We start from the raw sequence: 15524 nt of genomic DNA on the forward strand, positions 1-15524 counted from the left end.
CAGAAAGGAACCACAACCCCTAGGGTCTAATTCATAGTCAATTGAACTCATTGTTGGAAAGACACCCATGGACTTCAGTGAGTACAGACATCATAGGGGTAAATGGCATTAGATTAATTCTCATTGTAACCCAAAAGGAATCAGGAGAATGATATTAGAAATCAATTTGCCCCCTAAAGTTTTGAGAGAGAAGAAACCTGTAGGTTGCAACACGCATTTCAAATTATCTGAGGCTGGGAATTGGGTAATAATAAAACAGCGAGCAAAATACTTGCAGCCACTTGAGGAGTCACACACACAAAGTTGGGTTCATGAGCGATTAGGACTTCACGCACAAAGGGTGTCATGTCCTCCAGGCAGTTTAAGAAAGCATATAAAAGCTCTCGCAACTCACAGCTACTCTTAAGGCTTCTCTTGACTCATTCTCCTCGGTGAACTGAGTAAGTCCAATTCAACTCAATTGTTTTTTATAACTATCTTTTGGTAACTAATTACTTTAGAGAGAGTTTTATTAACCTAGGGCCAAGTCTTGCACATAAAACTTTTTGATTCTCACCAGTGTTAGGGAGGTTCTTTCTATAAATCTGTTTTTGTAGCGATTCACTTGTCAGCATTGGTAGATGCAGACTTAAAAAAAAAAAAAAAAAAAGCTGTTTGTCCCAAATCCATATGAGGTTTTGGAAATCTTGCCCTGTTAATTTTGTTTGGTATTGGGGAATATCAATACCTTAGATAATGATGGGGGGAAATTACTTTTGACATTAGACATTTACATTGTTTTGGCATATGTATCTGAAACACCAGATGAGAATTCAGCCTTTTGCTTTCTATTAAAAATGATTGAGATGAGCATTCATATATCTATTGAGTGAATTTCACTGCTGTTTTCAAGTTGGTTTATCTATAGATATAAATATGCAGCAGTGGTTTGGCACTTATTTAAATCTCCACACCTTCAGCTGCTTTATTTGAAATCATGGCAAACTACACCAGCTGATGATCTGATTCTATTATTGCCATGTTATATGAAAGCTGATCTCCATAGTATCACTACTGAAGTGTCACTTTATGGCTGTATTTTTTTAATTTATATTATCTCTGCAGTTAAAATTTTTGAAAGATATTTGTGGAAGTTCTCCTTCCTGAAGTCAAAGCTAACTTCTAATTTAGGAAGAAATGACCTTTATGTTCAGGGTTTTCCATTATGGAGCACTTCAGCCTTCTTATACTTTCCTCTGAAGCAGCTGGGAGACAGGACAATGGATTAAATGGGACACAGATTTAATCCAGTATGGCCATTGCTATGTTCTTATGTGAGCAACTAGCAATTTTAGATCCACATCCTCACCTAGAGTAAGGTAGCACAGCTCTGCTGGAGTCAGGGGAACTCAGTTTAAAAATGTAGTCCTTAAGGTTTTGTTTTGACAAGATTTTCTGTTTCTTCATTAGCAAGTATTGCTCACTCACAAGCTTTAGAAACAGGAGTACCACAGTGATTCTGGAGAACTGGTTTGCATGCTAAGATTTTATCTTAGTAAGGGCATGGTCATAATTCACATTGTCCCCACCCTACTCTATGCTATAATTTTCTAGGGTAGTTTGAAAATAACACCCATCCATCCTACACTCAATAGAAATATTCTGCGTTCACTTATTAGAGTCAGCATTTTTCACTCAGCCTCCTCCTTAGTGTTCACTCTTCTGTGAGTGTGACGAAACCAGTTCTAGAGAATTGCTGGATAATAGGTAACAAGAATATTGTTTATTCATCATCATGTATTGCTGACTTCCTTGCCAGTTTAAAAAGCAGTCACACTGCAGTGCTGAGCTGAACTGGCTTGCATTTTAAGATTTAATCTGAAGGAGGGAAATAGCATTATTAGCCTTTTCCTAATCCTAACCCACACTATAGTTTTCTGAACTGGTTTGAGGACACCAGCTGCCCATGATTCAAATAGTCTGCAGTGTTTTTTACTTATTACAATCATTGCTTTTTAACTCATCCTTCCTCATTTTGTGAGAGTTTTACCAGGGCAATTCCAGGAAGCTACAGGCAATTTTAAGAGATAATACCAGGTAACAGTGACCTGACCACAGTACATACTAGATGACCTTGTAGTTTTACAAGCCCTCAACAGTGTCTTTAGCTTCATTGAACATCAAGCCTCCTGTCACTCTTTGCCTCAGCAGTACTTACTTGTAAAACTGGGGTAATAAGCTTTCCTCCCATCTTTGCTCAGCCTTGCCAATTTAGTAGGTAAGCTCTTTAGAAAAGGGACTGTTTCTTACTGTGTTTGTACAGCTCAGCTCCACCCACTCTTGGTTGCAGCATCTCAGAAACACTGGAAATGAAGTGGAGATAAAAAGACAACTAGCAGTGCCCAAGTTCTAGTCCCTGCTCTTTCACTAACCCAACAAGTGATCTAGAGCATTTCATAGTGTTTGTGCCTTAATTCCCCTTGGGTAAGGAACAGGGACAATAGCTCCCTATTGCAGGTGGCTGCTGGGAGAACTGAAGGTTGCACAGAGCAGTTTAAAGGTTTTTTAGTATGTGAATCAGGGTTGCTGCTTACAGAGCCCCCTTATGAGAGAGGATCGCCCAGCAGCCACCCCACCCTATGCTACCTATCCACACCTGCTTCTTGTTTGGCCAGTGATTCCCTGGCTTGTTAACCCAGACCATTCACAAGGAAGCCCTCAAGGTCAATCTATTCAGCCTTTGCTGCTTTGTCAAAGCCCTCTCAGCCCCTCCTGCCTGGATTATTTTGAGCCACTCCAAGGCATTTCTGCCTAAAGCCTTTCCCTGCTTTAGTAAGCCACTCCTAGCCCGACCTCACTAGAGTCTTTACTCCTCTGGCATCTTAGATGGTCCTGCGGGAGTCTTTTGCTTCCTACAGTCCTCAGCTGAAGTCTTTATCTCATCAGGTATCTCATTCACCCAGCCTCTTCCTTATATAACCACCCCAGACTGAGTCATATGACCCTTTCCCCCCACCTGGGGAGTCAAGTGAAGTATTATCACAGGTGGGACTGAGACGCGGCTCCCCTTAAAGAGCCAGCCACCCTGTGACACTGTGAAAGTATTAGGGGAATTTTTTTTGTTTTGGTTTTGGTATTTGAGTCTGAAGCTTGGGTCTAAGAGGTTGTCTGGAAGCTGGCTTAAGCAACAGAGTGTGGGAGGACAAGAGGGGTGAAAAGATGGGGATGATGCAAGCTCAAAACAGTGTTTATCAGATCATCAGTGCAGACTTTACAGATGAGATGCATTTTGTGGACGACACCCATGTGAACAGGAAGGTTTCTTGCTGTCTGAGTAAGAGACTGAGGGCTTGTCTGCACAAGAAGCTAGTGCCAGGCAAGCCAGGGTGTGAATTTACAATATACCATCTTGCTACGCATTCACTCACTGCATGGACCCTGCTACCTTGCACTAACCGTTCTGTAGCACTATGGAACTTTTAGTGCACATTACTGGTGTCCCCATAGCCACTTAGTGTGTGGTAGACTAGTGAGCTGCAGATGCACACCCTGGCTTGTGAGCACTAACTCACTGTGCGGAGAAGCCCAGAGAGAATGAGTAGGGAAGTGTGGGGCTGGTTAGGAAGGAGGATAAGGGTGAATGGAACAAGTAGACAAGGACAAGTAAGTAGGAGCAGATTTGTAGCCAGGAACTATGGTTAGCCTGTATCTATCTTCCTATCCATCTGGGTTCCTACACGGTCCCCATTACCTTTGTATCTGTTTTTCCACTAGCACTTGTGCCTTATGTTTACTCTATCCCCTCCTATGTGCTTCAGGTTTATCTCCATCCAGGAAAGATGTCTTTCAATGGACCACAGACTGGTGCCCAGGGCTCCCTACCATGTGGGGTGAAATGCTCAGAACCATATATTGCCACCGCCAGTGAGCCATGTGTAGTGAAGTGTAAAGACTCACGAGTGATAATCTACCCACCACCCGTTGTCGTGACATTCCCGGGACCAATCCTCACCACTTGCCCTCAAGAGAGCATAGTGGCATCTTCAGGACCGCCTGACACTGGCGTGGCTGAGTCAGCTGCTAGGATATCTGCTGCACCAAGAGTCACTGGCAGCTTGGGACCACATCTCGACAGATGCCCTGCAAGTATCAATATAAGACATGAGGCCCAATACACTCCAAAATACTCCTACACTTATTCTTCCCGATGGTCACATCCTGGCAAGTCCCTGGAAACCACTGGTTATAGTCAAACCACAAGGAACATCGACCGAACAAAATAAAAACAGGAAATAAAAGACCAGGTCGAGTTTCGCAGCTGACCTTGTGGACATGGCTTTCAGAAGCGCTGAGCTCCCACAACCGCACCTGAAATCAGCAGTAGGAGTGAGTGCGCCGCACCTCCGAAATCCGTAGATGTCTTTGTCGTGTTACCCTTCGCCTTAGATTTCCTATCTCATGGCTCCCCAGCTTAGTTCTCTGCTTATAATGTGCCTTGTCAGTTCAAATGGTTGAAAATGGGAACTTGATTGTCAAACTCTGCAGCTGCAACAAAGATAGGAAGATGTGCAAAATGCATCACCTTGGAGTGGGTGATTGCTTGCAGCCATCATTGAACCCTGTATAGTCTTTATGCTCTGTATTGTTTTGTTCTGCAATTTTATACTCCCATTCTTATTCTCATTAAAAATGGTACTGCATCATGACATTGGCCTTCTGGTTTTCCTTTGTCCTCTAGTATTTATTTACACACCACTATGGATATTTGCCTTGAGCAGAGGAATTGAGCTATGAACTCCTTCAGTCCCACGCAAGCCCTGTAGTGAAAGGACAATCTGGCCTTTTAATGGGTCAGTTACACTGTGCAGGCTGTTGTACAGGGGTGTACGCTGTTCATTTCAGTACCCACGCTATTGAATGGATTTTTTCTTCCTGGTTGGATGAGGTTACAACTAGTGCTGGGTGACTAACTGATTTTTTCAGTTCAATGATAGTTCTGGGAGGGGGCAGGGGAGTTTGGAAATTCAGCAAATCAAAAAGTCAACAATTGTGTTTCAGTCAAATGAAACATTTCATCTGCTAACATTTTAACAATACAAACAAAGGAAATGAAGGGGTAGAGTCACAAAACAGGGGGGTGAGGAGAAGCTTTCCTGATCATCTCTAAACACAGTGGTTAAGACATGGGGTGTGGGAAGCCTATTTTCAATTCTTCCCTGTCCCCCATTTCACATGGAGAAGGGATTTGCACTGGGCTATTCTGGGGCAGGGCACTCAATCTTTCCCATTGAAGCCGTTCTTCTTTGTATTAAATGGTCACTGGGCACAGGGACCTAAATGTTTGCCTCCTACCTCCTAAGTGAGTACCCCAAACATCAGGTTACAGAGTCATTCCCACACTTTCTTTTTACTCATTGTCTATTAATATATTTTATATTCGCAGTCACATCAGTGGAGACATTGAGAGACACCTGCCTCAGAATACCCTCTGGTTATAGAGTCATAGATTTGAAAGTCAGAAAATCTTCTGGTCTTACTTCCTGTACATCACAGGCCACCACCGCTCAACATCGGCACACTAAATCCAACAACTGAAATGAGACCAAAGTATATCAGCCCACTGGAGACCAGGCTATTATGTGCCACAGGCAGAGAATAGGAGGGGCCGAGGTGTACTAGTGCCAGAGGCCCCTGTAATGGTCGGGAAATGATTAAGTGAGATGCACCCAGTTAATGTTGCTAGTGACCTACACCCGCCCACTGCAGAGGAAGGTGAAACCCTCCAGGTTCCCTGCCAGTATGACCTGGGGGGAAATTCCTTCCCCACCCCACACATGGCAATCAAGAACCAGCCAGCCACACATCTGAGAAGAGAGACTGCTCAGAGACCTGGCCCACCTTGTCCATCTCATTGCCCAGTGGTTAGGGCTGGCTCTTGGAAAAATGAGGCCTAACTTCAAATGCCTTCTCCACATCAAGCAGAGAGGGGAGCAGAATGTGGGTCTCTCATATCCCAGGTGAGTACCCTAAACACAGAGCTAAATGTTATAAGGAAGGCACTACTACTACTACTCGGCAAACTGGTGAATCGTTTCGGCTGACACTGCCTTTTTTGGCAACCTCGTCATCCAAAAACTTCCACCCAGCGCTAGTGACACCATCTTCTAACTACAAAGCAACAAAGTGATAGAAATGACTTCCAACTTGTAAATATTTCCCTGCTCCAAATAATATTGGCCTGAAGCTCAGAAATTATTACCCTCTCCATTAAGGTTTTAATAAGTTGTGATGCTTTGGGGGAATTATGCATTCTGTTTGATATCGGAGAGGGTTTTATGTATATCTGTGTCAGACTGCAGACTCCATTTTGAATGTGCGGTTCGTTTTTCCTCTCTAGGGGGGCTGGACTTCCCAGGGAGAGCGCCAGAAGGCTAACAATGAAGGTCTGTTACGTTAAGAGCTGCTTCCCCACTGAAATGGAGCCACTGTTGACAAAGGCCTAGACTCTACCCAGGTGTGCTGGTTTATCAGGTTGCCTGGCAACACAGGCAGTTGCTAGGGGTCTGTGCTCATGTGTGTTGAAAGTGAGCAAGAGGACACAGGCCAGAGGAGACTGGGAAAGGTTTAAAAGGGCAGAAGCTGCTCTATTCTCGCTCCGTAGCCATTTTCGGTAGCTCAAGCTGAGGGGAGCTGCTGCAGGAGCAGGAACCTGAGGCGGCAGAGGGCAGCCCGGCCTACCTCAACACAGGACCTCCCCACACGCCCAACGACTCTCAAAGTCATGTAAGGGGGCTGTTGGCCCTATAATGAAACTGTAGTGGGGAGTTTTGGTTTGGTTTGGTTTGGTTGGCCCTCTCCCATTAGCAAAAGATAGGGGAAGAATGGAAGAGAAATCAGGCTTGTGAGACTGACAGTCCGCAGGGCCAATGGGGAGAGGCCAACACTCCAAATCAGCCCGATTGACAGGGCAGGCAGGCCAATGAGGGAGTCAGGAATCCAGGGGCCCGTCCTCCAAGTGACCTTCTGCTGCTTGAGCCGGAGTAGGGCTGAGTTAAGGGGAGCCCAGAAGCCTGAGCCGGGCTGGGGAGTGAGCAGCAGCCCAGGGCCAGAGCTTGGGAGCCGGAGCAGCCAGGAGCTCCAGCCGGGCGCTGCGGGGCCAGAGCCGGCACGGCGGATGCCGGCCGTACCCCAAGCGATACCAAAGCCGAGTGTGGTGAGCAGCTGGGGAGAGCGAGGTGGGGACCCTGGGCACAGGGCCTGGCACGGGGAGACTGACTTGACGGAGGGACATGAACCCGACGGGAGGGACGATACCGGGAAGAAGGGCCCTGCCACCCAAAGCCTGAGGGTGCGTGGCTACCGCCAGAGCAGGTGTCCGGCCCCCGGTATCACCACAGCGCAGCCAGGGCCTGGGGGGGGTGAGGAAGAGACTGAACTTCCCTTACATCCCAGAGACCACTGCTTATGCCCACAGGGTCGGGTTCTTTGTTTCCTTTTTTGTTTTTCCTTATTTTTTTCTTACTGTTTCTTGCCGTTTTCAATAAATTGTATTTGGTTTGAACTTCATGGAGTGCTCATGGGGCCAGGGAGAGAGCACCCTGGAGTGGGGACACCCTAGCTCCTGTCCTGAGTGACCCACAACGAAACAGGGATAACCCTATAACCAGCCTTGTCAGGGTTATGAGGACTCTGCTGCCCAGGAGAGTGGAAGGCAGTGTCCTCGAGGTCAGGCAGGCCCCTGGGTAAAGAGTAGGAGCGAGGACTTGGATCCTTTCGCTACCCGATTCCACCGGGATAGTGCAGAAGTCAGGAAAGTTTCCCCACAATGGTGGCACTGTTCCCCCCGCTTACAGTAAGGGTGAGCTGGAGGGAGGGTGTTTGTTGTTTTCTAGATGATCGGTACTCTCTTGTGTTTTATCTCTTCAGAGTAATTGCACTAGAGACTTTTGGCTAAGCCTGTGTTTCTGCTACCACATGTCCTTGAACCAGGGAGCTTCATGCCTTGGATGCTCCCCAAAAATCTGCCCCCACCCCCCAAGAGCTGCTGGGGAGGGTTGGGGGAGACACCACTAGTCTCAGGGCCTGGACAACTGGACCACATGAACTCCACTCTTAAGAGGGGTATCAGACATGAGGTCTGCACCTGAAGTTCTGTCTAGTGGCCTGAAGCCTGGAACAGGGCTTAGACTTGTCCCAGCTATAGCAAGCTCAGGGCATGTAGGAGTCAGTGTTTGGATCCCCTCACAGTAGTCTGGTGAGTGTCCAAATGGGGGAGCACAACCAGACCCATGACCCAAGTCTTTCATGCGGTGTAGCCCTGCTGGTCCCAGGATATTAGAGAGACGAAGTGGATGAGGTAATATATTTTATTGGGCCAGCTTCTGTTGGGGAGAGAACCAAGCTTTTTTGAACTCATCTTCAGGACTGGGAAATGTACTCTGGGAGTGTCATGGCTAAATAGAAGGTGAAACAGATTCTTTAGCATAAGTAATTAGCACATATTTCAAGGACCCATTCAATGTGAGGTGGCTTTCAGGTTTTTTAAATAACCTCTAATGGTGTGTGAGTGCTACTCTTAGAAAAATCTGCAATTGTTCTTCTGTTTTTGTTTGACTTGTATTGTGAATTTCTTGTGATACTATAATTAATATGTTGTAAACACTTGGCTTTTTTCACTGTCCCAGTTCCTATAAACACTTATCTACATGCTTCCCTTCCAGCATGTGAGTTTTCCTTTTCTACTCAATGAAACTATTAATGTGCTTCAAGTTAAAAAAACATGCACGTTTTTGCAGGATTGTGGCGTAAATTTGCACAAGTACAAGAAAATTCACGGCTGAAAAAATTTGTCAATGCAGTTGTGGTGGACTAGTGACCTGTCCAGATTTATAAGGTGTTTAAAGTAAAATAGCTGGCGGGATGGGGGAGGGGAGAAATTGAATATATTGTCTTCCACAAGATCCCACCCGCCCATGCCATCTTAACTCTGACTCCCTTTGAGCAATGCTTCAGTGATCCCCTGTGAGAGGTTACAGAACTGTACCCATTCCGAACGCATGCAGGACAAAGGTGTGGCACCTTTGGTTCCTTTAAGCAATCTGGGGCCGGGTGGGGCTCCACCTACTGTTGTGCTGAGGCCAGGGGTGGGGGGGTTGTTGCTTGTCCCTAGCAAAGGATTGCGAGAGACAGCCAGCCCAGGCTGGAGAGTTAAGGGGGCACAGCAGTACCTCAGTTCCAGGTTGTACCCCAGGGATCCTGTCACAAAAGGGTAGTGTGAGGAAGAGAGTTGAGTCAAGCTATCTAACTTCTAAGTACTTTCCCTGGTAAAAACAAATCCCCAAAGACTTTGCAATACTTCAGTATTTGCAATTAGCAATATTTCATCCTTGTCCTGAGAAATCCATCCTGGGATGTCCCTTGGGCCACCCCTGCCTGAGCCTGGTGAGGTCTGCTAGCACACGGCTGGTTCTCTCCAGAGCAACAGTGCAGCACCCAGGATAGGCACTGGGCAGTGTGTAAATTCCAGTGGAGGTGTGGAGTTCTGGGAATATACCAGGAAATATGGCTAAAATGGGGCTATGCACTTCACTTTACCCCTGGACATCACTACTGGACTGTTAGCCTCTGAATGTGACATTGAGAGCCATGCTAATCACTGGCAAGGTCACCTAGGGTCAATAATACTAAACGTAGCATACTGAGGGATGGTGCAACTGTGTGATTGGATTAATGACTTGAACTGGCGCTCAACAAAGACCGCTTTTCCGTATTTGCAGTCCCTATTGCCATGCCCAGTGGCAGAGTTGAGACTGGAGAGACAGATAGTAAAGGCCATATTTTAAATATAGTAATGATTTTGGGTGTTGAGGTCTTCTTGAAAATTTGACCCCAATTAGTACAAATTCATACATTAAATCTATGGCAGAGCCAGGACTTAAATGCAAATCTGAGTTTCTATCCTTTCCTTTCATCACAAGATCATCCATTCACATCAAGATATGCATCTCTTTGTTAATTACTATGCTACATTGTTTGTGTTGCAAACCTGTCTTCATTTGTCCATGGATACCAAATAAAGTGCCTGTCAGCAAAATGTTCCCATTCTTGTAGGCATAGATCTTGCTGGGCATATATAAACTTGCATATAGATTGATGAGTGCAAGGGTGTGATAGGCAGGGCTGGCTCCAGCATTTCTGCCGCCCGGTGGCGGCAATTGGGGGGGAAAAAAAAGCCGCGATCGGCGGCGGCAGTTCAGCGTCAGGTCCTTCGCTCCTAGAGGGAGTGAGGGATCTGCTGCCCCCAAATTGCCGCAGGTGCCGCCCCTCTCCCTTGGCCGCCCCAGGCACCTAAGCTGGTGCCTGGAGCCGGCCCTGGTGATAGGCTGTGTGCTGGAGTCAGTGTTTTCTGGCTAGTTGGGATAAGTGGGAACACTCTGAACCGATAAGCTTGAATTCTGTCTTCACCTTATCTGCAAAGTGGTTGATCCTTATGTGAGCCATATCAAGTCCAAATTAATTGGATTGAAGTATAGATGTTAGTAGCTGTGTGTGTGACATTATGTGACAAGTCCAAATCACCCTGTACCTAAACTCCCTGTGTCTGCGCCTGGACAGTGTAAGCACAGATCTGTTCTATGCCTAATAAAGTAACCTGAGTGACAAGCTGGAGATTTTGGATTCCCGAGAGCAGCCTGAAGTGTTCTCCCAGATCTGGACAGGTGTTCTGGATAAGCTGAGTGGATACAGTCTCAGACGGAATCCCAAGAATTCTTACATATCTTGCACACTCCCAGTAACTCAAACTATGTAATGATCTCCAGTACACCGAAATTACCCAATTGGATCTGACCTCAGGATCAATAATTACGGGTTGTCTAACTTTATCAATTGCAAACATCTGGGATGCACACCAGAGAAAGTGATTTGTGGAAGTGCACAAGGGTGATTTCACCTGGAATAATATGTGAATAGGGAACAAGAGGAAAGGAAAACCAGAAGGCCATTGTCCCGTTGCAGCATAACTTTAATGCAAAAGAGAAATAGAATATGTAGTTGTAGACAGAAATAGTGCAGGGAAGAAAATATATTTCCAAGGTTTTAAGAGGGACTGCAACCAATTACTCAATCCAAAGCAATGCACCACCCAATAACAGGTATGAAATTGTTTATGCTGATCATTTTGTTGGAGAATTATACTTGCATACAAAGAAGGCAAAGGCAACATAGTTCACAATGTCTGTCTTTTGTTTAGGCTCAGATAAGATGACTCAACCAGACTGTCACACAAAAATCCACCTAAATGAATCTTTATAACTATTTTTGTTTTTGACCTATTTGGAATCGAAGAATGTTATCTTCTAATGCAATAGAGGTCAGGACTGGTGTTTGCAATGTCACAGGAGGAGGCAGGGTTCCTGGATTTTGTTTCTGACGCTGTCACTAGCTCCCTGTGTGACATTCACCTCAGTGTTCCTCTTTTAGCTACATATAAAACAAGGGTAACCGTCGTCATGACTGTTCTGAGTCTTCCTCAGAACAAAGGATTTCAAAAGCTCTTCACAAACATTCATTAATATTTTATAAGCGCAAAGCATACTATTAGAGCGTGGCCTGATGTAATGCCTGCTCAACGACTCTTGCTGATTTCACTGTGCATTGTATCAGACCCACGGGGGATGGAGGTGCTGAGCGTTCAGAATAGCCACTCTAAATCCTTCCTACGAACTGCCAGGGCAAATGCCTCTAACCAGTTCCAGTGTATCTAAAGGACCAGAATTAATTCCTGTGCTTGACAGTAGATTGTGCGACTAATAGACCATTGTAGTCTCATGACCTTCATTCCCACTGTAACTTCAATGAAATCAATGTAATAATTTGGCCTATAAAATTATTAGATGAGTCGTGTAAGGTGTATTAGATGAGTCCTGCATGTCATACCATATGGGGCTAAAAATAGACTAATAACCACCAACAGTGAGGAAGACAGAGGAAGTTCTGGAGACTACGAAGTGTATTTTTGGAACTAATTAGGTCTTAGAAATTGTATAAAAGCGCTCACGACTTAGAGCTCTTCTAACCACTTCTCTAGACTTGTACTCTTTGGTGAATTGGGTAAGTGTGAGTTGATTCAATCTCTGTATTGCTATCCATGTCATGGTAATGTTTGTTTTAATTAAAGCCTGAATTCTGCTAATACATTCTGTGATTCTTAGCAATATAGAGGGCTTATATTAAGTTACAGGCATAGGTTGATTTCAGCTTTAGAGGGCAAGTCTGATTTTTAAAACACACATTTGGGAAACCTATTTCTTATTACATTTTAGTTGGAAACTGGACTTTCAGGTCCTTGAATTTTGAAATATCACACCCAACTTATAGTTCACAGGTGTTAGGAAAGTAGCAAATGGGTAGTAGTAATTTTAGGTTTAGATCCTCAGATGATGTAAGTTAGTGCTACTGTATTGGGGTCAATGAAAATGCATGGATTTGCAGCAGCTGACATTCTGCTTCAGAGTTCTTTGTTTTCACAAAAGCATGTTTTGCCTTCATTCATTAGCAAGTTTTGCTTTAGAAACCAAAGTGCCAATCTGTGATGCTGGACAGAACTGATTTTCAGAGGTTAGATCATAAAAAGAAAATCAACATTAATGTTCTCCCCTCTGTACAACATGTTCACATTTTCTGAAATGGATTGAAAACTCCATGTGTCCATGATAAAAATACTCTGGATTGTGGGGTTACTTCTTACAGCCTGTGTTCTAAAGGCAAAGCGCGAGAGACTATTTTAAGGGTATGTGGCTAAAGATGTGTGAAGCAAGAGAACAGAAGGAGAAACTAGGAGCAGAGATGAAGGAAGGGACTAAGTCATTTCCTTATTCCATCTACTTAGCCCCATTATAACGTGCATTACCATCAACCTTATGCCTGTAACTATGCTTTAACCCTTTTAATTCCACTGACACTTACACCTCATGTTTACTTTCTCCCTGCTGTGTGTTTCAGGTTTACATCCATTGCAGAAAATGACTTGGAGCGGCTACGGGTACAATGATGGGTGTTACTCACCCTGTGGCTATGGGGGACGATGGGCTTATGGGAGCCCTTGTGGCTACAGGGGCCTGTGTGGCTATGGAGGCCATAGCAGTCATGGTGGCTCATGGGGTCATAGGGGTTCTTATGGTTACAGGGGAGCATATCATTCTGGATATTGCTACCCGTTTTCTTCTCAGCAGGGCCATAGATACAGCTATGGAAACTGTGGGCCATGTTAAACCCAGAAGGACCATCCACGGAACAACGAACGACCAGGAAATGAAAAGCAAGATAACGATTCACAGCCGAGCTTATGGGCAAGGCTTTCAGAAGTGCGGAGCTCCCATGACTTAAATGTAGTCCATGAGAGGTGTGAGTGCACAGCACCTCTAAAGTTGCCGATGTATTTCCTATGTTATACTTTCTGGCTTTCTTCTTATGCCTTCCCAGCTATCTGCTGATTAACACCGAAGGCCTGATTCTTGATTACTATCTCGTTACACCCGGCCCTCTGGCAGTGTAAAGGAAGCAGGGCCTTAAGGTGAACATAAATTACATTTGTACTCTTTAAGGATCCTTTCATTGCCAGAGTCCTGCAAAGGGGTTTTAGTGTCAATGCAAGTTAGGCACCCTATGTTCTAGCCTTTCCATAAAGATTATAGAATATCAGGGTTGGAAGGGACCTCAGGAGGTCATCTAGTCCAACCCCCTGCTCAAAGCAGGACCAATTCCCAACTTCCAACTAAATCATCCAATTACCATTTGTTTCGTGCTTTTAACTTTGCTACAGCAGATGTGTAATGGAAGAGCTGTTTAGTCTTGCTTATGCTGTGCTTTGTCTCTCTCACTGACTGGGGTGAAACATGAAGCTTGAGATGGTTGAAAACAGGCTTGATTATCTAACGCTGCAAGAAAGAAAGTCATCACATTGGAGTGAGTGATGGGTTTGGAGCCCTTCTTGAGCCTCTGGAAAAAGTTCTGTGTACTGTTTCTTTCTACCACTGTATACCCTACTTCTTAGTCTCATTAAAATTTTGCTGCATCATAATACCAGCCTTCCAGTTTTTCTTTCTCATCCATTCCTTATGAACAAACCAATCTGGGTGAAATTCATCCTGTACAGAGAACCAAAGCCAGGCCTATGCACTTCTTAAATACTACTTCAGCCCTGAACTGAATGGAAAACCAGGCCCCTTTTGTGGTGAAAAGCATTGGCTGTAGGGTGACCAGACAGCAAATGTGAAAAATTGGGACGGGGGTGGGGGATAATAGGAGCCTATATAAGAAAAAGACCCAAAAATCGGGACTGTCCCTATAAAACCAGGACATCTGGTCACCCTAATTGGGTGGGCCTTCTGCATGTCGGTCAATTTTTCTTAGGGTCAGAGATGTTTCAGTAAAGACCCTGCCCCTCTTAACACTTATGCACATACTTGACTTTAATCATATGAGCTGTCTTTGAATTTAATAAGGCTGGTCACATAATTCATGTGAAGCACCCGTGTAAGTCTTCACAGGACAGTGAACCAGTTTTTCACAAATAAAATAATTCACCAAAAATGCTTCGTTAATGCAGGGTACAATCTACCCCAATCCCTCTGTACTGTCTTTTTTTCAAGACAATCTGAGGATGCTTTTGGTATCCGAGCATTTTCAATAATTGGTTCTTAAACAGAAAGCTCTGATCATCCTGTAGTATACACTCCTCCCTAAGCTCCCCAGGGAGTTTTCATGTGCCTCAGCAGAGATGATTAATATAAATTAATGCTGGGAAAATTTTACTGACCCGGTGTTTGTGGTGTTTTTACACTCTGGGGTGCTGTCATCAAGCCAAGTTTCCACAGCTATCCCTGTTCCAGGCCCTGATGAAACATAACTATGTCAATGCAGTCTGGACAGGTGAATGTTAGAGCATTTTGACTAATTGTCTCTTAATCAGAAATCTCTGCTTGTCTTCTAACTATAGACTCACTACCACTCTTCCACACTATTTGTCCATTTCACACCACTGTACATTCTTCCTTCTGCTTCTGTGCTGTGTACCGCCACACAGACGTGAATGTAACTGGTGGGTGGGGAGAGTAGTTATTTGTGTCAATTTTAAGTATGTGCAAAGTTCTACCAAATCAGATGCTCCACCTTCATTTAGCTCTGGTGTTGGTGAATCTGACCCAGATATTTTATTTTCATGTAGTGAATTTGGGTTTCAGTTCACTGGAAAACTCAAACTAATCCAGTAGTGTGTAATGTGTTCAGAAACTGGGTTGCAACAATTTCCAGTCTTTCAAGCTCTGGACAAATATAGTGATAGACAGTCAAGTCATTAAGAACATTGCAAATACCTGCATATATCCATTTTCCCCACATACAACAAACACCTCTGCAGGGTCAGGAATCTCCTGTGTGTTTATAAATAGTTCTTCTTAGTTTATGCACAACGTGCCTCAGGTGGCATGTGACCAGGATTCATCACAAATTTGGTCCGCTGATTGGCTTCAGCTGGGTACTGATGG

At 44.7% G+C, this 15524-nt stretch overlaps 1 long non-coding RNA gene across 1 annotated transcript; it reads left to right on the plus strand.

Annotated features, from left to right (window-relative positions):
* LOC112060064 (uncharacterized) lies at window positions 1-4685 on the plus strand. Its single transcript, XR_002889363.2, has 2 exons — window positions 1-440; window positions 3798-4685. It is a non-coding gene; the product is annotated as an uncharacterized LOC112060064 (long non-coding RNA).
* Window positions 4686-15524: the final 10839 nt, after the last annotated feature.

The sequence above is a fragment of the Chrysemys picta genome, chromosome 20 (genome assembly GCF_011386835.1).
Source record: "Chrysemys picta bellii isolate R12L10 chromosome 20, ASM1138683v2, whole genome shotgun sequence".
Classification (NCBI taxonomy): Eukaryota; Metazoa; Chordata; order Testudines; family Emydidae; genus Chrysemys; species Chrysemys picta.